Consider the following 24221-nt stretch of genomic DNA (forward strand, 5'->3'; position numbering starts at 1 on the left):
AAACAAACAATATCATCAAAAAGTGTGCGAAGAATATGAACAGACAATTCTCAAAAGAAGACATTTATGCAGCCAACAAACATGGAAAAATGCTCATCATCACTGCTCATTAGAGAAATGCAAATCAAAACCACATTGAGATATCACCTCATGCCAGTTAGAATGGCAATCATTAAAAAATCAGGAGACAACAGATGCTGGAGAGGATGTGGAGAAAGAGGGACACTTTAACACTGTTGGTGGGAGTGTAAATTAGTTCAACCATTATGGAAGTCAGTGTGATGATTTCTCAAGGACCTAGAACTAGAAACACCATTTGACCCAACAATTTCATTATTGGGTATATACCCCAAAGGATTATAAAACATTCAATTACAAAGACACATGCACACGTATGTTTATTGTGGCACTGTCTGCAATAGCAAAGACCTGGAACCAACCCAAATGCCCATTAATGATAGACCACATAAAGAAAATAGGGCACATATACACCACGGAATACTATGCAGACATTAAAAAGGATGAGCTCATGTCCTTTGCAGGGGCATGGATGAAGCTGGAAACCATCATTCTCAGCAAACTGACACAAGAACAGAAAACCAAACACCACATGTTCTCACTCATAAGTCGGTTTTGAACAATGAGAACACATGGACACAGGGAGGGGAACATCATACACCAGGGCCTGTCGGGGTTGGGGGCTAGGAGAGGTATGGCAGGGGATGGGGGGATTGGGGAGGGATAACATTAGGAGAAATACCTAACATAGATGACAGGGGATGGATGCAGCAAACCACCATGGCACGTGTATACCTATGTAACAAATCTGCACGCTCTGCACATGTACCTCAGAACTTAAAAGTATAATAATAATAAAAAAAGAAAGCATAAACCCACATAAGGAAGTATTGCTTTCTTGCTTAAAATTATTTAATGACTATCCATTGCTTTTAGAATTAACTATGATTATCGCTTCTTGGCCTTTTGGCTAAGATCAAGTGTAGAATTAACTATGATTTACCCAAAATACTGACATATTTCATATTAAGTTTTTTTCTAGTCAGTGACTCTTAAATTATGCATCCATGCAACCTATTGAAATAAAGTAAAGCCACTTTGGTTTTCTTTCAGTTTTTTGATCATGATCAGTTTTGTGCCAACTCAAGGCCATTGGCATACTGTTTCTTCCTCCTTAAATGCTATGAAACCTCACTATTTTCATGGCTATTTTCTTCTCATTAGTTATTTTTCAGCACAAATATAATCCACAAAAAGGTCTTCTCTAAAATTACTAAAGAATGTTTCCTCCTGTATTATTGATGTCAGTCTTCTAATTTTTTTTCTTCAGGTTATTTTATTGGTATTTACCTGTTTTTTCCTGACTCTTCTACTGGAATATAGTCTATGAAGGCAGGAGCTACATCTTTCCTTTCCTGGTTCTTAGCTCCTGGACAAATATGTGAAATACAGATATTCACTAAATAAGAAAAGCAGTGATAATTGAAAAAATAAACATTTTTTTCATAAAACAAAATTGATAAGTGACAGCTTAAATAAGCAAATTTTGGCATTATATTAGATTCCTATAAGCTGTATAGCTTTGGGTCCAAAATCTTCCATTATTTAGGAATGAGGATTCCTAATAATTGATAATAACGAAGATTCCTGATAATAATTGCAATACTAGGCCTTGATGAATTTTATTCAGGCTAACTTTTAAAGCATCTTTGCTTGTTCTGTAAATCTTTTCTTTTCTGCAAACCTTTTCTGAGTTGCGTATGCATTAGGCCTGTCAAACTTGCTCTGCCTAGACTATAGCTCCTAATTTCACCCCCTCATCCAGACCTGTCTGTCTCCTGGTTTTCCCCATTTCAGTAAATAGTGTCACCATCCACATAGTTTTGAATCCACAGAGCCTTCCTTAATCTTCCTTTTATTTATCCCTTAAAGCCAATCTGCCAGCAGTTCCAGATGATGTGACTCTTAAACATCTTCTGAGTCATTGTGCTTTTTGTCAGCTTTAACCTTAAATTAAGAGGATTGCAAGTGCCAAAACTTGCTAAAATGTTGGCCTTTATTGCCTGATAGAATGGACCGCCTTATGTAAAAGGAGTAAGTCATGGTGAAACGAACCTGAAGAGATGTATATATGTATACTGAGTGGTGCTGAAGAGATAGGTAGCTCTGAAACAAAGTAAATGAAGGTGACGATGAAAATGGATGTGTACATATGGTGCCCACGTGGGGTGAAAGGATGAAGAAAATACTTCTGTCTTCCAGCACCATATATATTGTTTCAGTTGGATTTTTAATACACTCGGGTCTGTTACTCAGATTAACATTCTATGTATCCCTCATAATGTGTTGGTACCTGGACCATTATTGCAGTGGCATTATTAGAATTATTTTCTGAGTTGTACATATTAGGAAACTCAACACTAGATAAAGTAAACATCTAGGTCATAGAGCAAAGAAACTAACTTAAAATTTATAATAAAAATATTCTGACTTTAAAGTCCATACATACCCTTTGTAACATACAACAAGAATTCACCATATGTCATTCACATGCATTTGGACAGTGCTAGTATAATATGTGATGGCCAATGGCACCTGTGGAATTATTTACCAAGTAGTATACTTGAATATGAAGAACATTCTTTTATATGTGTGTGTGTGTGTGTGTGTGTGTGTGTGTGTGTGTGTTGTATTTCTCACTGAATAAGGAACAATTTAATTGATTGATCAATATCTGTCAGTGAATGACTAAGATAACATTTTAGGCAAAACTCAGCAGGGCTTCCACAGCATCTTCATAAATGCTCCTTATTTCCTATATGATTCACTGTTATTTAGTCTGCTTTCCACAAAAATAATCTAAAATTATTTTTAAATCAAACTAAAAAGTCTTACATTTATAATAGTCTGATGGTTACTCAATTACAATGTCAACAAACAGATGTGTAACTGAACTATATTTAGAAAAATGACATTGCTCTGAAATAAATTAGTTCAGATGAATTATTAATTTCTGTCTTGAAGACTGGAAATTTCTAAAATATCATCTGTCTGTTCCAACAGTGCAGGAAGGAGAGCTAGGCCTTTGCGGATTGTTAATTATAGCCCTTAATGATATACTACACACTCCCACTAGAGTATATGCTTTGGAAAGGTGGTACTTTTAAGAAAATATAGTGTGGGATTTTCTTGTTATTCTATGATACCTAAACCTATAGTTAGAATTAATTTTTTTTAATTCTGTAGTTAGACAGAGAGAGTCTACAATCTCTATAGAAGGTCCCATTAGGTCATTTATGATAATTTCAGTGATGTTGACTCCAAGATTCCTTATATTCCTATTAAAAAGCATTCACAGGCAATTCCTGTGCATTATTCTCCATAAAGTGCACAATGATTCCAGATATTAGGTTTTGTAGAGCACAACACCAGTGACTCCTTTGACTATCCAAGAAGACTTGTGTCATTTTGAGAAAATGCCTGGGGAGGTGGGAGATAGAATCAGAACTGGTAGGTGTCTGGCTTGCAAAATCCTCTTCCTGATGTTCAGGGAAAACCAACTTCTGCTTGCACAGGGTTTTTCAAACTTATCTCTGTGAAAGGATAGTGCAGTAGCATTTGGGGGTTACGCATGGCATTTCTTCTATTTCTAAATGACCCAGCTTACCTGCAAGTTAATTCTGGAAAGCAATTCTCACTTGAGATATAGATCAAATACAAGATTCTGTATTTCTTTTTCTAGGACATTTGTCCTGTATCATTTATTGATTAATTACTGTTGTATCTGACACTGTACTAAATATTTTAACTGCACAATTTCAACTAATACCATCAATGTTTGTGTGAGAAAAGCATTATTATTATTCTCATTCACAGAATTAAAAACAAGGTTTAATGTCATTTTATAACTTCATCTAAGACACATAGTATGTGAAGGCCATGACCACCAAACTACACTGTCTTCTGCAGAGTGCTGATGTTTTGACAGATCTCTCTCCCTTGTTCACTGTTATATTTCAGCTGAATTAAACTATCCATGCAGTTTTAAGAGTGATAATTTCAACATTCAATAATATTAATTTGTTTTAAATAGAAAATGCTCATGACTAATAAACTAATTTATTTAGATCTTGAAAATATAAAAGCTTTCAACAAACTGTTTGCCTTATCATTGCAGCAATTAAATAGAGTAAAGTGAAAATAGCAAAAAATGTTATAAGTCCTTCATTAGAGGTTGAGAACATTATCCTTGTTGTACCAGTTTGACTAAAATGCAGCTGATAAGCTGTGTAAGTAGGAAATGCGGTTTTGCTCATAAAAGTGTCAGTAATACCAAAAATGAATGAATACCATGCTAAGAACCAGGTTAATTAGGAAATGGCCCCTGAGTATCATCTGGAAAATAGTAGAGTTAGTGAGTTTAACACTCTCACAGTGAAGCAGAGCCAAGGGGTATGAACAAAGACATCGTTCTGATAATTAGAGAATCACAATGTTCTGAAGGAGTGGGAAAGGTTATGATGTCAGGCTCCCTGTTTATGTTTGAATCATCTTCAAAGCACCACTTCCGGCTAATGGGCAGCCCATTTTTGAAAGTTTTTGTAAATAATGGCTCAATGCCTCCTGAATCTTGTAATTTAACATTTGACAAGTATTTTTCTTTTGGTGCTAGAAAATGTTGTCCTTGCATCAGTGTGAAATCTGACAGCATGAAAGGACAATTATGAGAATTGACTATTTCACAGTATTTTGAAAGAGCTTTGTGAATGTTAATGCAGCGTATCATGCTCATTTTTACTTGACAAGTAGGTATATAAACGTATATGGATAAATATCATATATATATATGTAGGTATTCTACATATTCTATGCATGTGTGATTAAATAGTACAAACAACCTTCAATTTGGGGAGGCAATATAAGATAACTGCAATAATATCCTTTATAAATATATCTCTAAGTATTATCTGTGATTTGCATGTAGTAAGAATGTCCATGTCTTCCACTCTCCTTCATTCCAGCATTATTATATTTGCACTTTTAGTCTATCCCTTTCATGTATTAATTTTACTAATCTACAGCCAGGTTTTACTGACATCTCATTAACACACTACTCCAAACCTGTTTTTTTTTTTTTTTTTTTTTTTTCTTTTTGAAGTTCTCATGTTAACTCTTAGCACCTCACTCATAGCAGAAAAACTTGCTCCTCTATTGTAGCTCAGATAGCTCCTGGTAAGTTACGCAATGTTTGTCTATTTTTGGAGCCAGGCCACATATAGCCAAGTCTGAGAATTGAATAGAGATATGGAAATGGGACTGGCGGCTTTGAATGACTTCCAGAAGCAGAAAAATAAATAAATAAATAACCAAGATTTGGAAAGGAGGAGTGGTTTCCAGGACCGCAGGTAGACACTTTCTTAAATCCATCCTCAAAAATGATTCATTCTACATTGTCTGACATTCGAATCTCAAAATACCCTTTTTGAAGGCATCCTGAAGGATGTCATTTGTCTACCTACATGATAAAAGAAAAGCAAGTGTGAGCAATTGGAACAAAAGATGATAGGAGTCTAATCTATGAGAGTAAGAATTGTGGCTGTTTTATCAACATTACTTTGCATTTTCTCGCACCACTTTTGACACTTAAGAGATGCTGTCTACATATGTAATGAGTGAATATTTACCATATGAGTAGAAAATTATTGAGTGGAACTTTGTGTAGCAATCCCCAGGCAAATAGTGTGCTATGCTTTGATTGTCTTTGTTCCCTCCAGGACTCATGCATTGCAAACTTCATCCCTAATGCAACCGTGTTGGAAGGCTGGGTCTAATGAGGGCATTTATGTTATAAAAGCTTCACCCTTAAGAATTGATTAATGCCCCTATAAAAAGAGTTTGCAAGAGACGGCTTTCTCTTCTGCTCTTCTAACACGTGAGGGGCAGTGTTCTTCCTCTCTGGGAGACGCGGCACCATCTTGGATGACTGAGGCCAAGCCCTTACCAGACACCAAACCAGCCGGTACCTTTATTTTATTCTGGCCTCTAGAACTGTGAGAAATACATTTCTGTTGTTCATAAATTACCCAGTCTGTGGTACTCTGTTAGAGCAGTACAAAACAGACTAAGCCATGGTGTTAGGAAAATTGGCAGAGCAGTAACATTCCATATATGTAGAGATTCAAGATTTCAAATTTGTAAAATTAAACAAAAATAATTATATGAGACTAACATGATTTTATCTATGAAGAACTAAGTATATCTCAATGGTTTGTAACAGGTAATGTCATAAATATGGTAGCAAAGTATGAATACATCCTGATCTCTCTGTCCTTCATTTTAAGTTAGTGTCTAATATCTATAAAGTGGGCTCTTAATCTTGTCTGAAATTTTATTTCACCCAGATTGTCTCATTTCAATGGTGATAACAACATGATCGAAATAAATGGCTTTACATTTTTCAGTAATCATCAACATTTTGCTTCTTCTCAGCGTAAACATACCTGGTACATGTGTATCTTTATCAATAAAGCAAATTTATCTTACAACAAAAAATAATACCTTGAAAGTCAGATGCCTTCATTCGGAATTTGTAAACAATTTCTAAGAAAGTAGAGTTTGTCACAAGATGCTTCAACAACCCTGCTGCAATTATCGTTACACACGTGGTAACAGTTCATCTCTTTGTCAGTACGTAAATTGGGTAAAATGTGTTAAATTTGTGTTAAATTATTGTCCCAGCAGGAGACGTAGCTCTAAAAAAAAAAAAAAAAAACACTCAGAGAATCTTAAGTATCAGATATTAGACACGGTAAATTCTTGGAAGTCTGTTTGTCCATTATGTACTCATTTTCTTGTTAAATGACATATATAAAATTGATGTTTGACATTCTCATTCAATAAACTTAAAATATAGAGGCTAAATAAAATTTCTGTGAATTGACTCACCCACAGAGAGTCTGTAATTAAGGTATGTGACTGACAACATTACAAAAATTCTATAACTGTGAGAACACTGTGTTACTATTATCTTTGCAAAAAGGAGATATATTTTGCTTGTATTTCTGCTGATATTAAAAAGTAGGCTACTTTTTCTGAGGTAGTTTGAAACCTGTTAGTTTTCCTTTGCATTTTGAGAATAAGCAAGAAGTGCTCAAGAAACTGTATTTCAGCAATTGGAGAATATGTTTCCTCTGGAATTCTTGGAACAAACTTTCCCAACTTGCTTTGTATTTTGGCTTCTGACCACATAAAATAACATTTTGTATTTGTGAAAGCTTGGAAATTACATGAATCTTGTTTATATAATTGAGTGTGTTGCACTGCACTGTACTGATTATTCAGATATTACTTAAATTAAATGGGCAATTATCTCTAGTTTTTGTAATAGAACCTTATAATTTTATCCTTTGTGTAAGTACCTTTTTACATTATTGGACTTTAGAAACCAACTCTTTTGTCTGGCTTGGGAGTTTGCAAGCAGAATTCTTGGCAGTAGAACACCAGCAAGAATCAAGTATTCAAAGCTTCTGGAGGGAGGAACACATACCCAAAGGCTGACCCTGTCAGATCTAGGAACATAGTGATAGATGTTTCTGTTGCTATTTAGTGATATATGTACTTGCTCTGTACGGTAAAATACTATCTGCTTATTGAATATTGTACTATTGTTTGGTTTGAGTGTAGTTTTTCTCTACTTCCATAAATAATGGAAATAAGATGAGATTATTGGCTCCAATCCCTAGGATACTGTTCTTTTCCCTGGAGTATTGGCACTAGTTCTTATTTTCACAGTAAAGCACACCAACAAAGGAAGATCCACCTGCTGCTTTCTGAAGCTAGAAGGCAAAATATTTTATGTGAACTCACTTGATATTTCTTGAAACAGCTGTTTTGGAAAAATGACACAGAAACTGATAAAAGTATGCCAGTTTTACTTAATGTCACAAAAACCCCTCTGAGACAGAGCAAGCTCAGTTCCTCCATCACGTGTTGTAAAACCTGAAGTGATATTAGAAAAGAAATATTCTGACTAAAACAATGTGTATTTGAGTTCATAAAATTGTTTACAGTTTGCAAGGATAAAAAACATACTATGGTAACTACAAAAAAAAAAAGATAAATAAAAGACTGTTAAGTGATAAATTTCTTTATCATCAGTGTAAAAAGCCTGCAGTTTACAAAGAGTGATAGTAGATCAATTTTTAGTTTAATATTATAACTGCTTGGTGTTTTTAACCTTTGCAAGTTATTTTTAATCACCTGTTTAATAGCAGCATTTGTAAAGAAGTTGTCATTACATAAATAGCATGGTTAAGGTTTTCGTCATTTTCCTATACATTTTACACATACATATTTTACAGGTGTTCTAAAATACTACTTTTAAAAAATTGATTTAATCAATTATTTCAGCACATTAAGGTGATTAAAGACAACACTTACACACAATAGAAAAATTGGTTCATTCCCAAGCTGTCATGTTGTAGGACACCTACAGTTCTTAGCAGCTTTTCTTCTATGCTCTTCTTCAGCTTCCTCTGACTCTGGTACTACTGTCCCCAAGGGCTCTGCCCAACCTTCATTTTAGGGCTAGCTCTAGTGAAGATCGTCCACATCTGGCCTGAATACTCTCCCAACAGGGATCTCTTATCTTCATATTCTTTCTCCCCACAGTTATATTACAACCTAACTACAGTCTCATGCCCTGATGTCCACATGCATCATTCCTGAATCAATACAACTGTTCAGTATGTTCTCTTTTGCTGAAGAAACACAACAGGTCAGAAAAAATGATTCCTCTATCGGTACCTAGAGAGAAAATTCAGGTTTTACTCTCCATGCTCCCACCAGCCCTACTGTTTTTTTTTTTTTTATTCTTTTTATTTTATTTTTTTCAAATGGAGTTTCACTGTTGTTGCCCAGGCTGGAGGGTGCAAAGGCAAGATCTCAGCTCACTGCAACCTCTGCCTCCCGGGTTCAAGGGATTCTCCTGCCTCAGCTTCCTGAGTAGCAAGGATTACAGGTACCCACCACCATGCCCAGCTAATTTTTTGTATTTTTAGTAGAGATGGGTTTTCACCATGTTGGCAAGACTGGTCTCCAACTCCTGATCTCAGGCAATCCACCCGCGTAGGCCTCCTAAAATGCTAGGATTATAGGCATAAGACATCATGCCTGGCTGACTCCACTATGTTATCTAGTCAGCCTCACTTCCATTCTCCACTGGATACATTTAAAACATCTAGAAAAGTATTTTCTGCAGCATCAGTTTTATGATTCAACCGTGGAATCTCATCCCCAAAATGAAAATGGCATTATGTGATATTTGAGGTGAAAAAATAAACTATTTGCATTTCTAACTTCCTATTTATATGAGAAGCATGTTTTTAATAAGCTGATTGACATATTTTTGAGTCTAATTTATGTCATACAAAGATGAATGAAAATATTTTACCTAAGAAAAGATTATAGCCTCTATCCTTATCATTTATAGATCTGAGAATATGGCCTATAACACGAGTGTGACTGGCTGATTCAGAAAGCGTATTTTGCTGCTATTAAATTGAAATGGTATATAATTAATCCACATACTCTTAACAATCTCATTCTTTAATGTTTGAATAAAAGAGGGCCCATCTTAATATTAGTTCTATGCAAATGGCACATTTAAGAAAAAAAAAAAAAAAAAAAAAAAAAAAAAAAACAAGAGATGAAGCAAATAGGGAAAGCTTTGTTATTTAAAAATCAAAGTTGCCCTGTAAGAAAACATCACACTGTCACAGGATCTTCAGGGTGTTGCTTTGCCAGCCGGAAACCTCTGTGGCTGGTGACATCTCTGCTTGAGTTTTGCTTGTGCCCACTGGGCTCATCTGGCCCACTCGGCCCAGAAGACTGTGCTTGGCTTGTACTACCAGCCCAGATCTCACGCCTGCCAAGGGCGAGCCAGGCACTGAGCGGTGAGGGGTGTGTGAGTGAGTAAGCTTGGGGTCCGGCCACTGTAAGCAATGTGTCCATTGATGTAGCCCCATTCAATAGCTAACATATTACTAATGCATACATAAAGAAGTAAAAGAATATTTTATCCTTTTGATTAAAAAATGTTATAAATGTTTTCAAATAGATACAGATACCAAAACTAGTATACAAAACTTCTATGTTCCCATCTCCTTGTTTCAAGAATTACCAACCCATAGCCAGTCATGTTAAATCTGTAATGCCAACTTCATCCTAACCTCCTTAACACAAAATAGGTAGAAAAATTCCAGATATCATATAATTTCATCTGCAAATATACCAAAAGATAGACATTTTAAAAACTGTTATACTATCACTATTCAGACACACAGACACAGTAATTAAAAATAATTTATTAAATTATTGTTCAGATTTCCCTGTTGTGTATGCATATAACATTGTATTTATAAAAATTACATATGCTGAGTCATGTGCTTATAAATATATAAGTATATAATCTGCTATGTAAAGTGTGTGTATGTATGCACATATTGGCAGACATACATGTATACATGTGTGTATGTATGCCTATATGAGCATACACATATTTATCCATGTGTGTTTGTATACATACCTATGCACACACTTCTTATGAAAGGAATCAGGGAACTATCTCCATTCAGTCACTGGCAGTTCTAGCTCATGCACCCTTCTGCTGTCAGTTTCTCTTTCAGCAACAAACGAAAGTGAAAGCAGCTGAAGCAAGTGAAAGAGGACTCTCGGATCTAGTGCCAGTGATTCATGCTCTGACCCAACTCCATTTCAGATTCCAAACCATAGGCTATACTCAAGGCTTGTAACCCCCAACCGTTGAAATAATGAATATATGTTTGGTGGCAATACATGGACCACACATTTCTCAGAATGGTAAAAAATAAGTTCATTTATTTTCCTTTTACTGTTTCCAAAGGCTCCCATATTTCTAGTCATTCACTAGTTTAATTAGATTCTGTTGCCACTTGGTGAACTGATTGACAGGTGGTGGTCAGTCTCGTTTTTGTTATTGTTTGTGGTAGATTTTGAAACTTGACCTTCCTTGTCAAAGAATTAATTTGTTGAATTATTACTTTGATCAACCAATTAGTAACTTAGACTTGTCTCTCAAGCATTTGCTTTTTATTCTTAAAACTTTCATAAAGTCAAGTTTAAAAAGTTAAATTACAGAAGATTTTCAAGAGATCGGTATTAAACACTGAAGCCAAATTGCTAATTTTGCCATTTGATCACCTATCAACTTAATTTTAATAATAGATTTTTGTTACCTGCTTTATAATAAATTATAATCAGATAATTTATATAAAATCTCGATATTTTGTTCCATATAGATATTTGCATTAATTTAAAATTCTTAAAATTGCATTGAAATATCATGTATCTTGATTTCTAAGTTTTTTGATGCCTCTTAAAATTTTGTAGACAAAGTGACCAGCTCATTTGCTTCACCCTATTCCCAGCCCTAGCCTAAACAGCTATTTCCAGTGCAGAAACAATTGTTTTGAATTTGAAAAGACAGAAGCTTGATTGCTGCCAGAGAATTGCTTGATTTAGGCTGCAGGTGGCATAAATCAGTATTTGATGAAACCTAGGTTTAAATAGGAATGAAGAGAGTAATTGGCACTTAATTAACATCAGTGATAAGATGAAGCAGTAATACTATCCTTGAATGCATAGAATCCCAGGGTTTTTATGAACTCTGCTGCTATTTGTTTGTTTGCTTGCTTGCTTGCTTCTAATCTAAGTACTCTTGAATAAAGCTTGACACACTTAATTTCTATTGATACATTCATTTATTTGTCATATTGTAGTATTCTATTTACCCAAATCTATGATACTGTTTAGATACAAATGTTTAATTAGAGGTATCTTCACATATTGTCTTATTTATGCGAAGTAATTTTCACCATGCATATTATATTGTATTGTAGCTTCTATATCTCAAATTTGATTGACAAAATATACCCATTAAGATTTATATTAGGCCATTCTTGCAGGAGAAATACCTGAGACTGGGTAATTTCTTTATAAAGAGAGGCTCAATTGGCTCATGATTCTGCAGGCTGTACAAGCCTGGTGCCGCTGGGTTTCTGGGGAGGCCTCAAGGAGCTTTTGCTCATGGCACAAGGTGAAGGGGAAGCAGGCACATCACATGGCCCAAGCAGGAGCAAGAGAAGGGTGGGGAGGTGCCACACACTTTTAAACACCCAGACATCATGAGAACTCATTCAGTATCGCCAAGGTCAGCATCAAGAGGATGGCACTAAACCATTCGTGAGAAATCCATCCCCATGATCTGGTCACCTCCCACCATGCCCCACTTCAGGCCCCACTCCAACACTGGAGACTACAATACAACATCAGATTTAAAGGGGGCACATACCCCTTTTTATCATGATGGGTTTTTTTTTCCTGTTAATATTATTGACCTCACTAAATTCTCACAATTCAGCGGGTTTTTTTTTTCCACTTTCTCATGTGTAATATGAAGCAACATCTCTGGGTCATGAATACTTTTTTTTTTCTTTAACATCAGCTCTTCTGTGAGTACCTAAAACTTTTCATGAGATCTCACTTAGCTTCTCAAGAGCTAAGCCAGATAAAACTACTTTTAATTATAAATAGCAGAATTACTTAATACAAAAGTAGTATATGCTTAATTTAGGGAGAAAAAAACATGCATATCAGGAAACAGGAAGATAGAAACTTCACACGTATAATTTTTAAAACCAAGGATAACAGTATTTAGATTTTAGTTTTTTTTTTTTGTTTTACAAAAAGGAATAGTAATTACATATTCTGGCAACATAATTATTTTCCTAAAACTTCATACAATAAAAATTATAATTGATAAATTATATTTCTTTTATTATTGAATTATGTATTTAATCTATCCATATCAATTATATTTCCTTTCTTTTTTACTCTTACAAACAATGCTACAAGAGCTAAACCTTTGTAAAATTGTTTCATATCCTCATTTTTAAAGCTTTTTCTTTTTTTTTTGAGAAGTCTCACTCTATCACTCAGGCTAAAGTACAGTGGTGTGATCTCGGCTCACTGCAAACTCTGCCTCCCAGGTACAAGTGATTCTCCTGCCTCAGCCTCCCAAGTAGCTGAGATTACAGAAGCCCAACACCATGCATAGCTAATTTTTGTATTTTTGGTAGAGACAGGTTTTACTATGTTGGCCAGGTTGGTCTTGAACTCATGATCTCAGATGATCCGTCTGCCTCAGCCTCCCAAACTGCTGGGATTACACACGTGAGCCACCATGCCGGGCCTCATTTTTAAAGCTTTTGATAAGAGATTTCAAATTTTTTTCCTTTTTCTTTTTTTTTATATAAATTTATGGGGTATGAGTGCTATGTTGTTACATGCATAGATCACGGTACCATTCAGAATAGTTTCACTGCTCTAAATATCCTCTATGCTCTGCCTTTTCATCCTGCCCTCCACCAACTTCTGGAAACCAATATCATTTACAGTCTCCAGAGTTTTGCCTTTTCCAGAATGCCATATAGTAAGACACATATATATGTTATCACATAGTATAAAGCCATTTCACATTGGCTTCTTTCACTTAGTAATTTGCATTTAGGTTTGCATCACCTCTTTTTTTTTATTTTTTATTTTTATTGCATTTTAGGTTTTGGGGTACATGTGAAGAACATGCAAGACTGTTGCATAGGTACACACATGGCAGTGTGATTTGCTGCCTTCCTTCCCTTCACCTATATCTGGCATTTCTCCCCATGCTATCTCTCCCCACCTCCCCACCCCCCCGTCCCTCCCCCATTTCCCCCCACCAGACCCCAGTGTGTAGTGCTCCCCTCTCTGTGTCCATGTGTTCCCATTGTTCAACACCCGCCTATGAGTGAGAACATGGCGGTGTTTTATTTTCTGCTCTTGTGCCAGTTTGCTGAGAATGATGGTTTCCAGGTTCATCCATGTCCCTCCAGAGGACACGAACTCAACCTTTTTGATGGCTGCATAAGATTCCATGGTGTGTATGTACCACACTTTCCTCTTTTTATGGCTTGATATCTGATTTCTCTTTTGTGCTGAGTAAGATTCCACTGTACAGATGTCCTACAGTTTATCCATTTACCCAATGAAGGACACCTTGGTGGTGCCCTAGGTGTGACAATTATAAATAAAACTGCTATAAACATCTATGTGCAGGTCATTGTGTGGACATAAGTTTTCAGTTCATTTGGGTAAAAGCCAAGGAGCAAAACCACTGGATCCTATGATAGGAATATGATTTGTTTTAATTAAAAAACCTGGCAAACTATCTTCCACAGTGGCTGTACCATTTTATGTTCCCACCAACGATGGAGGAAAGCCTATTTCCAGCATTTAATGTTGTGTTTAAATTTTGGCCAATCTGGTAATAGTACATTTTTGTATTTTAAATTATTTTTGAGATTCTTAAATAATTGCATTATTTTTATATATCATCTTGAGGCTAACCTAGATGCATATTATATTAAATTATATCATCCAACAACATATTTTCTCCATTTATTCATGTTAAGTTTATTTTAGGTGTTTTATATTTGTATCTAGGATAAATGAAATACTTTCTTCTGCTTCATTTTTCTATTAAGTTTTGAAGAATTTGGAGGAAAATTGTATTTACTTATTAATTTATTTATAACTGACAACTAAATTGTCTTCAGTTCTAATTGTTTTGTATTATTTCTTCCAGTAAGCAATTATATTATCAGACAAAATGATCATTTTTCTCCTTTATATCAATATCCATTATCCTTATTAATTGCATTATTTCTACTTCTAGAATAGTATTGACTAATAATGGGAGTAATGTCTTCATCATGCTTCCGTTAAGTATTATATGGTAGATTTTCTAAAAACGGTATTTAATTGCTTGGATGATGATGATGATGATGATGATTGAGACAGATTCTCACTCTGTTGACCAGGCTGTACTGCAATGGCACAATCTCAGCTCACTGCAACCTCTGTCTCCCGGCTCAAGCAATTACCCTGCCTCAGCCTCCTGAGTAGCTGGGATTACATGCATGTCCCACCACGCCCAGGTAATTTTTGTATTTTTAGTAGAGATGGGGTTTGATCATGTTGACCAGGCTGATCTCGAACTCCTGGCTTCAGGTAATCTGCCCACCTTGGCCTCCCAAAGTGCTGGGATTACAGGCACCAGCCACTGTGCACAGCCATATTATTATTATTTTTAAAATATTCTGTACCACAGTCTGACAAAATGTTTACTTAAGTCTTTCTCCATTTATTCTATCAATTTTAGTCCCAATGTATGCCTCCCCACTCCCTAACCTCAATGTCTATCATTGATTCCATTGTATTGCTGTTCTAATATACATTGTTTCTTGTCCTCTCTATAACAATTATTGCATTTATAGCAAACTCTACCTCATCTTGTGCCCCTAATATGCCACCCTCCCCATACCCCTGGGATTCTAAATCCAGTTTCAAGTTGCTGAAGTTTGGGAATGTCAACCCCTCTTGGAAACTAAATAACATATTTTGGCATTTTAGCATTCAATAAGTACTGTTGAATTGATAAAAATTAATCATATTGTAATACAATGATTTACAAATAGAATATGTCATTTTCCCACATGTGCTATGGCTCTATTCCTTAGAATTTAGTTCTACAGCAGAGTCAAGGAGACAGATTCTAATCGTTTTCAGCAATAACTAAGTATAATGGGCTTAGGTCAATTATTTGATTCCAAACCATCTCATTTTCCTCTCCTCTGAAGTGAGTGAGTGAGCCACATGATAGTTAAGGTTGTTTCTGGACTGAAATTGTGGTCCAAGCATGTTCATTTTTAGCCCAGTGCAGCACGAGTCCTAAGCACTGTCCTTTCCTCACCAGGTCACTCTTCCTCTGTTGGATGAAATACAAACCGTGTCTCAAATCTGCTGCTCCACTACCCAAAATAGACATGTATTCTGATTTGGAGGTGCTTAAAATGTATAGCAGATAAGAGCTCATATCATAGAATACGTCTTTTATTTCAGTAAGTGAATATTAGAGAGTAGTATGTGGAGTAGATAGCTGAAATTTTTACTCTAAGGAGTCAGATGCTTGAAAATAAGTCTGCATCTCCAGGAGAAAAGCAATCTTCAGGCTGTGGCCTTTCTAACATTTACCCCATAGCCAGTAGGGAAATCTATGTGGAAAACAGATTATTTCATAGCAGCATGAAGACATCCAAATATGAGCTAAATGTTACAACATTGTTTAACTGTGGTGGCACCAAATTATGTATTCATATAAACAGAAAACAAAACAATACCTGAGGTTTACTTTTAACAGTCATTCTTAGAAAGATTTTTAAATTTCCATTTTAAGATTTTAATGTATGGTAAAGAATGAAGATATTGATGTATGTTAACTACATGAATAAGCCTGTATTTCTAATCAGGCCTCAATTTTGAGGTAATTGCCAGTAGTATTTAACTTTATTTTAAGCTAATGGTAATTTGCTCACATGAGAAGTTAATAAGGATGAAAAGGAGAAAAATTGCTGTTACATTACTAACAGTGACCTTGAATCATTTAAAAATATTCCTAAGTACAATGTTTGAAGATATTGTATTTTCTTTAGTGTATCCACTTCGAGATAGTAAGAGTACAGTGTAATAGGTTTTTATTTCTTTCTGGTCAGGATAGATTCCTTCCAACTGCCAAGCACCTGTCCCCTTCATCCATCCTACAAATAAAAACCTTTGGTTCTAGTGATCAGTTAGCAGCTAAGAGCATGTCACTGTCACTCTGTCTGCCAAGTACAGTCTCACCCTACCAATCATTGCTGTAGAGCAGAATGGGAAGCCATGTCAACAGTGTGATGCAGAAAGTATTCCCACCACTTGTCATTAAATCTGCTTGTTTTTTACGTTGTCACGAGTAGTTTTTTACTTTGACAATAGTAGTCTCTAGTCTTATAAGAAGAGCAACAGGAAAAGGTGAAAAACATTTTCTTCATGACTTTCTTTTGTAATTCACTTGGATTGCAAAACTACGGATTTCTAAAGCTTCACCCAGTAAAGAGATTTTCTGGGTAAAAGAACAACTGAAACATCAGCATACCACACATGCAGGATTCAACATCAAGGTGGTTACCAAGCAACTGAGAGCCATCAACAACACTGTTTTTATAAAACTCCTGTGACTGGAGTAGGCCACTGCTTTCTGCCATGACACAGCAACAGGATTTTGTTGTTACTGATTTTTGCATATTGTGTGTTTGGGGCAGCAACAGTAGCAGTAGATATTTTATATTAGGGAGTTAGAAATGTATGTTATTTGGAATAAAGTAACAGGTCTTATGGTTGGAAGTAAAAATGTAATTAGTAAAATAATTATTTCAGAGTCTGACATGAACAGCCAAAAAGTGCACTTCTATCTGATTACATGTGACTCTTGGATTCTGAAATTATCTCAACTCTGAATAAGATTTTTAATTAGCTGTGCTATTTAACAAACTTTACAGAGTGAATATTATTGACATGGTTAAAATTCTAAAGTACAAGTCTCTCGTGGTGAATGATAGTATATTAGTCAAGAGGTTCTCATAGGGAACAAAGTATTTCCTGGAAAGCATAATTGAATGACAGCGTTGGGTTGAATATGAGCATCACTCTAGGTCCCTGTGTGTTTTTTGCCAATGAGAAAAGAAGGCTATCTAGATAAGTGAGGTGGGAGAATGTAGAGCCCCAACCTGGAAGGAGGTGATCAAAAGTAGGGATATAGAAAATAAACATGGCAACCAGGGGAATGGTCCCATGGGCATAGCCAAGAGATGCAAACCCTCTTCAATATAATTAAAAATGCTTTGTTTTAAAGTCTGTAAAATCCAAATACGCTTGGTGTGCGTGATTTTTGTAGCTGTTACTGAAGCTGATTAAAGGCTGAGCTTTATAATGGATCAACGTAAAGACAAGAAAATGACATCCCCAGAAATTGAGAAGCAGAGGCAAGAACATAACACAATGGAGGCTAAGTTCTAATATAGTAAACAAGTTGGGGTAAGAAAAGCGCTCCATGTAGGCTGGGACGGCTATGGAGTGGCTCCATTCATATGTCTTTCAAGATAACATGCAGCTGGGTGCGTACCTGACCGACGGCCTCCACAAATGGCTGAAGCCCAGGTTGCTTTCAGCCAAAGACTGACCACGCGGGAGCAGGATTATTATTAGTATTGGTCCGCTCCTGTCCAACCTGAGCCCCTTCCAACACACAACCTTGCTCAGGTATTCCCCAAAGGCTGGGAAAAAAATAAAAATAAAAAACTTTCTGAAAACTGTCTTTTTAATGTATATGCTGTAAAAACTATGCGATATAAACAAATCCATCCAACTCTGCTTTAAAGCCCCCAGGAAAATTTGCTTTGCTAAAACAATTTTACAAAGAGAGTCATGCAAAGCAAGGTAATTCTAGGATATTCATCAACATTAGGCTTTTTTCCTTCTAAGAAATACAGATTTATTTATATATTATCATATAACAGATGATCATTCAAAGGATAACGGGGAGAACCAAAATTTTAGGAAATTTGTTGTAATGCAAACCCCTGGTTACACAGAGTCTGATGTGTGTGAAAGTCAGGAACCAAAAAGGTTCAAAGGTTCAACATAGTTTCAGAATTCTCTAATTTTCTCACATCAGAAGATTTTTTCTCTCCTTTCTTGCTCTTCTCTGTCCTCTCTCCCTCCCTCCCTCCCTCTCTCTCTCTCTCTCTCTCTCTCTCACACACACACACACACACACACACACACACAAAATAATACTTCTAAATGCTTTTGCATGTTTTATCTGTGCATATTCTTTTGCATTTTCTTTCTTGTTTTACTGCCACTATAGATTCAAACTTTCTTTGTATTTCTCATTTTACACACATTTTGAAAGGAAGAGTCTAACTAACTGCATTTGCTAATAGTTACCATATTAGGCAGATATTTTGAAATCAGTATCATTTTACAACTTTTATCTCAAGACATGATAGTCAATGTTAATGAAAAATATGGTCCACTAAAACTCTAACCTCCATAGAGAATTCTAGGTGTGACGGATGACCTTAAATTAAATGTGGATTATGGAAATACATGATACCCTTATTGAGAAGGAATGAACATTGCTCAGTAATGTACTGAATTGGCAGGAATGAGCCAATTATGGAAGACAGATGCAGTATCTTTTGGGGCAAAGGGCAGCCATGTTTACTTACCAGAATAAAAAAATATCATCTCCCTTTGGAGCAAAACACAGTCAAGCTTAATCACCATTATAAAATGTTTAAGGTTCTTCTTATATAACACAATCCACTGTGTACATGAGATGTCACCTAGCCCTCTTCATGTTACCCTGTGGGAATTGGAGCTCTGAGATCTGGCATGATAAAAGCTGATAGAGTGGGTATGACTATTGATGTGAGTCATAAAATCCTTTGTCTCTAACTCAGGAGTCTCTTATCTTCTGCTTTCATGAAACTGCAGCAGGCTAATGTGTTAGCTTGCACATAAGGAAACAATCTCTGTCCTTTCATAATTCTTAACAGTTCTGGTGATAAAGATGGGTTGCTGAGAGAAACATGGATTTTTGGAAAAGGAAGGATGGGAACCTCATGAGTTGATTAACATGATATGAGGAAAGTCCATAAGAATTAATAAACATATTGACTAAAATATATGGTCAACCAAGTAATATATCGTCCTTCTGTCAGTGGATTGGAGGTATGGTTGCAGGGTGAACGTACCAAGAAGTAGGTTCTGAGACCATTGCTTGGCATGCTGCTAACTCCCTTCAGGGGTTCAGTCAGCCTTGTGTCTACCCATCTTAACAACCAGTATTAAGATTTGTCCTGGAGGGCAAAAAGTTCCAACTCCTTTCAGGAAAAAAAAAAAAAAAAAAAAGTTAAACAGCTGAGCACCTATGCTGAGAGAGAATAGATGGAAACTTGTAGCCTATGGGCATGACAAAATACATTATTAGATCAATTGCAAAGTGAGGGTGTGAGGTGCTTCACCCTTGTTATGCTTTCATAACATTGGCAAGAGCTGAGCAGTCTTACAGCTCAGCCACTTCTGGAATCCATGACACCAAGCTTTGATGTTTTTGCTAATGACAGTAAAAAACCTGAGTTGTTTTGTTTGTTTGTTTGTTTGCTTGCTTTTAAGCGAGTCCTGGAAACTACATGTAAACTTCAGCTTTCTCAGGAAGGTTTCTCAGAAACAGATGAATTCCCATGTAAAGTCAGTGATGATGCATTGACTAGTATACTGGCATTTAGTGCCCTAGATTGTGTTTACAAGGCTGATGAAGGTGGACCATTGGCAAATGAAAAATGAAACCCCACAGATATAGATAAATGTTTATAGTCAATCTGATTACTCTGGGAAGCTTCCCTTGTACTTAGCTTGAAACTGAGCATGCATTTATGAGATATCATTAAGCTAATGGAGCAACAAATGGCTCTCAGATTAAGGTCGGCTCCCCCAAGAACTTAGTGAGAGCCAAGCTCACAGTGGCCAGAAAGAGCAAACCCTGTAATCCTAGAAGGATAGCACTGTGTCTTTGGCTGTGACAGCTGGGTAAAGAGATGCCTAAGGGGTAAATGCACAATGTCTAGAATGATGACATTGCCACCTACCTCCCACATATATATATGTACACACACACATATATATATGTGTGTACTTTTGGTTGCAACAAAAGCATTTGAATACTGTCTGGTTGAACTGCAAGCAGACAACTTGCTGATAATAAATGAAAGTAAATCCACATATCTCACTAGACAGAGATGCTCTCTCCTCTTCTTCCCCAACCCCTTCCTCCTTCTGCATTCCTACCACAGAAATTTAAAGGGGATAGATGATTAAAGATGGATCTAAAGTCTCTCTGTGCCAACCAGGAACTAAAGGTCATATACTTCTGTAACCTGAGCTGGGGTATCTAAGAGGGGTGAAGAACTGACACCTTTACGGTTTTCTTGTACCAGTCATCATTCTACTTGGTCTCATGTACCAGTCATTTCACATGTACATTTCACATGTACAGGTCATCATTCTACTTGGTCTCATTGGGGCTGAGATCTCATGCAATTCGTCTACTAGAGCTGGCAGTCTTCGCAATGAGGATGGAACCCAATATGGCCTTTTGGGTGCAACTCTTCAGGCTGATTCAGTGTAGTTTTTGCTTCTACATGTAAATATGTAGTAGGAATTGAAGCATTATGTGCTTCTACTTCTGCAGCTCATAATATGGATAAAAGAGTAGATTTTGTGTTCTGTAATCGTTCTATTACATTATGCTAATAAAAGCCATTCGTCCAGGAAGTCTTTCCTGGTGAATGATACAGATATGGATATTGATATATTCTACAACCTAATACCAAATAAAATAGTTTTCATTTATTTGAAAAAGGGAAAAAATATACATATATTCTCCAACCCAATAAAATATCAGTCTCAAAATGGAAATGTAACAATAAAAGTTAGATTAACTTAAAGATTTTCATTAGCTGGATGGGTGACCTTCCTTTTTCAATACCTAAATGTGTCTTTTCCAAAGACAAAACTAAAAGGCAATCCCTCAAATCTGTTGTGTGGCAAAGTTTTCAGATTTTCTGTTGGTTCATAATAGAGTGAATTAGGTTGTCAAAATATAGCTGGTAAATCAATATTCAATAAGTATAAGGAAAACCATGCCTAGGCTAGTGGGGAATAATTTATTTAGGTAGCTGTTATGCTGGCAGAGCTCATGATCTCTCTGCAAATGTGGCATCACTTACTGCAGCAAGCCATCCCTTACACGTTACTGAGGTTTGCTGTCTTTCCTCAGTGCTCCCATATGCCTTGTTTAAGAATTTACTCTTTTGCATTATGATGGCATTTCTCCTTAAACAAATAGTAAGTTTCTTAAAGGCAGGGATTTTATCTTATTATTCTTTGCTACACACCAAGCTTAACACAGCAAGTTACTCATTTTATTTTCTGGATGAATAAGTAAATGAATACATTAGGAGAAATGCATCCTATACCACCTTGAAAAAAAAATCCTTTGCCAAAATTGTTGAACTACTACTACCCATACAGTCTGTTAAATCAGTATCAGATGGGTCTTTACATATAGGAAATACTTCATATATATGTTAATACAGAACAACAGTGGTATCCCAAAAAGATATTATCACTAAGCTTGGCTTTCTTTTTTAAAGCAAATGTAATAAAAATTCAATAGGTTTGTTTGGATTTGCCTTTATGAAATAAACAAAACTCTGTTTAGCTGTCAGTAAAAATGATGTTCAGCAAGTCCGTAGACCACATGCTTGAGCCTTTTCTTGTTACATTTTGAAGCAGAAAGCTTGCTCCTTGTCACCTTCAATTTGACATTTTACAGGAACTAGAAACATAAGTCAGGTAGAGAAACATGTTACATATTGTTTTTTCCCCTCAAGCTGACCACCAATAATCTTAAATGTCAACAATGTCAGATTTCAATTTTGTTGTTCACTGAATCACCACACTGTGGATTGAAAAACTGATCTCTACCACTTTTATTGTTCTAAATGTTTCCTATGTGGTGATTAAAATAAAAAGAAAAAAAATTGACTGGCTTGACAGATGTTTTTATGTTACCTCTGTTTAAATATAATACTTTGAACTTCTTATGGAATCAGGCAAATGGAATGGGTCATTCTGCTTCATAAAATACATTTAAACTAAGAAGGAAATCAGCTCTCTGGATTGGCTCGTAGCAATTATTTACCACTTTCTTTTGGTAAGGTGCTCACTATGTAAAGTATATTATATGAGCCGTGGATTGGTTACAAAAATAAATGACATGAATCTGTTTTGACAGATTTTAATTCACTATACTTATAAAAAAATAAGAATTTATTTTCCAAACACATTGATGTTTACTGTGGGAGCTTATTGTTATTTACAAGTTCATTTTATTTATTTTTTTATTTATTTGAATATTTTTTGAGACAGAGTCTTGCTGTGACACCCAGGCTGGAGTGCAGTGGTGCAATCTCAGCTCATTGCAACCTCCACCTGCTGGGTTCAAGCAATTATTCTGCCTCAGCCTCTCAAGTAGCTGGAATTACAGGTGCCCACCACCATGTCAGGCTGATTTTTGAATTTTTAGCAAAGACAAGGTTTCACCATGTTGGCCAGGCTGGTCTTGAACTCCTGACCTCAGGTGATCCGCCCAACTCAGCCTCCCAAAGTGCTGGGATTACAGGCATGTGCCACCGCGCCCAGCCATGAGTTCATTTTGAAAATACAAGATATCTTTTTCATGTAGTTAATTTGCAAGCTTTACCTTAATCATATGTTCTACCAAATATTTACTAATATCAACAACATTTATATCCAACAATGGATAAAAATTGTTGGATATAAATGTTCACATTTTATATCCAGTAACTGAAATGCATAATCAGATTTAGCTATGATGGAATGTCTGTTGATTCATTGGACCAGGCATGGAAAATTTTCTAGAGAGAGGTATTTGTGGCCTAAGCCCCCTAACCTGAAATTATGCCTCTAAGTTGCAGTAAAATCACCAGATAGCAGTAGAATCCTGAAACAGAGAATTCAACAGAAATGTCAAGAAAACAAGAAATATAGCCTCATTTACAAAAATATAAATCTCCTAATGAGAATAGTAGTTAGAGGAAGAGATAGATTAATGAATTTGGGAACCAAACTGCTATATTAAAAAGTCAATTGGTATTAAAATAGAAAAACATTGTAAAGGTGTTTCATTCATCCAAGTGTTCAATACACATGTACTGAACACATAATGGGTTTTCAGACACCTCTGCAGGCGCTGGGGAGAATGAAGAACAACGAAGAGATGACTCCTGTCCACAGAAGCTTACATTTCAGAGTGTATGGGAGGGTCTGTCTGTGTGTGCATGGGTGGGGCATTCATTTATTTATAATTATTAAAATAATTAGTAATTGTAATAAGTGCTGCAAAGGAAATGAACAGAGTACTTAATGAAGCATAGCAGTGAGGGCTCTCATCTCTGTGCATGATGTTCAGTCTGAGCCCTGAAAACAAGGAAATTGATGATCAGATAAAAGGGCAGTGAAAGCACATCCCACCAAGAGTGTTTTCACTGAGCAGGAAGCAGCAGACCTTGAGCTAATGTGTGTGTGTGTGTGTGTGTGTG

The 24221-nt window shown here is 36.0% G+C and overlaps 1 long non-coding RNA gene and 1 pseudogene across 1 annotated transcript in view; one reads left to right on the forward strand and one right to left on the reverse strand.

Moving 5' to 3' along the window:
* LOC116561777 overlaps positions 1-2259 on the reverse strand; it is a 36734-nt gene extending 34475 nt beyond the window's left edge. The window contains exon 1 of the long non-coding RNA XR_004273600.1: positions 1369-2259. This is a non-coding gene — a long non-coding RNA (uncharacterized LOC116561777). The remainder of the gene's footprint in view (positions 1-1368) is intronic.
* LOC116561867 lies at positions 969-1073 on the forward strand (annotated as a pseudogene).
* Positions 2260-24221: the final 21962 nt, after the last annotated feature.

Source organism: Sapajus apella, unplaced genomic scaffold (assembly GCF_009761245.1).
Source record: "Sapajus apella isolate SASKATOON/1434 unplaced genomic scaffold, GSC_monkey_1.0 scaffold30, whole genome shotgun sequence".
Taxonomy (NCBI): Eukaryota; Metazoa; Chordata; class Mammalia; order Primates; family Cebidae; genus Sapajus; species Sapajus apella.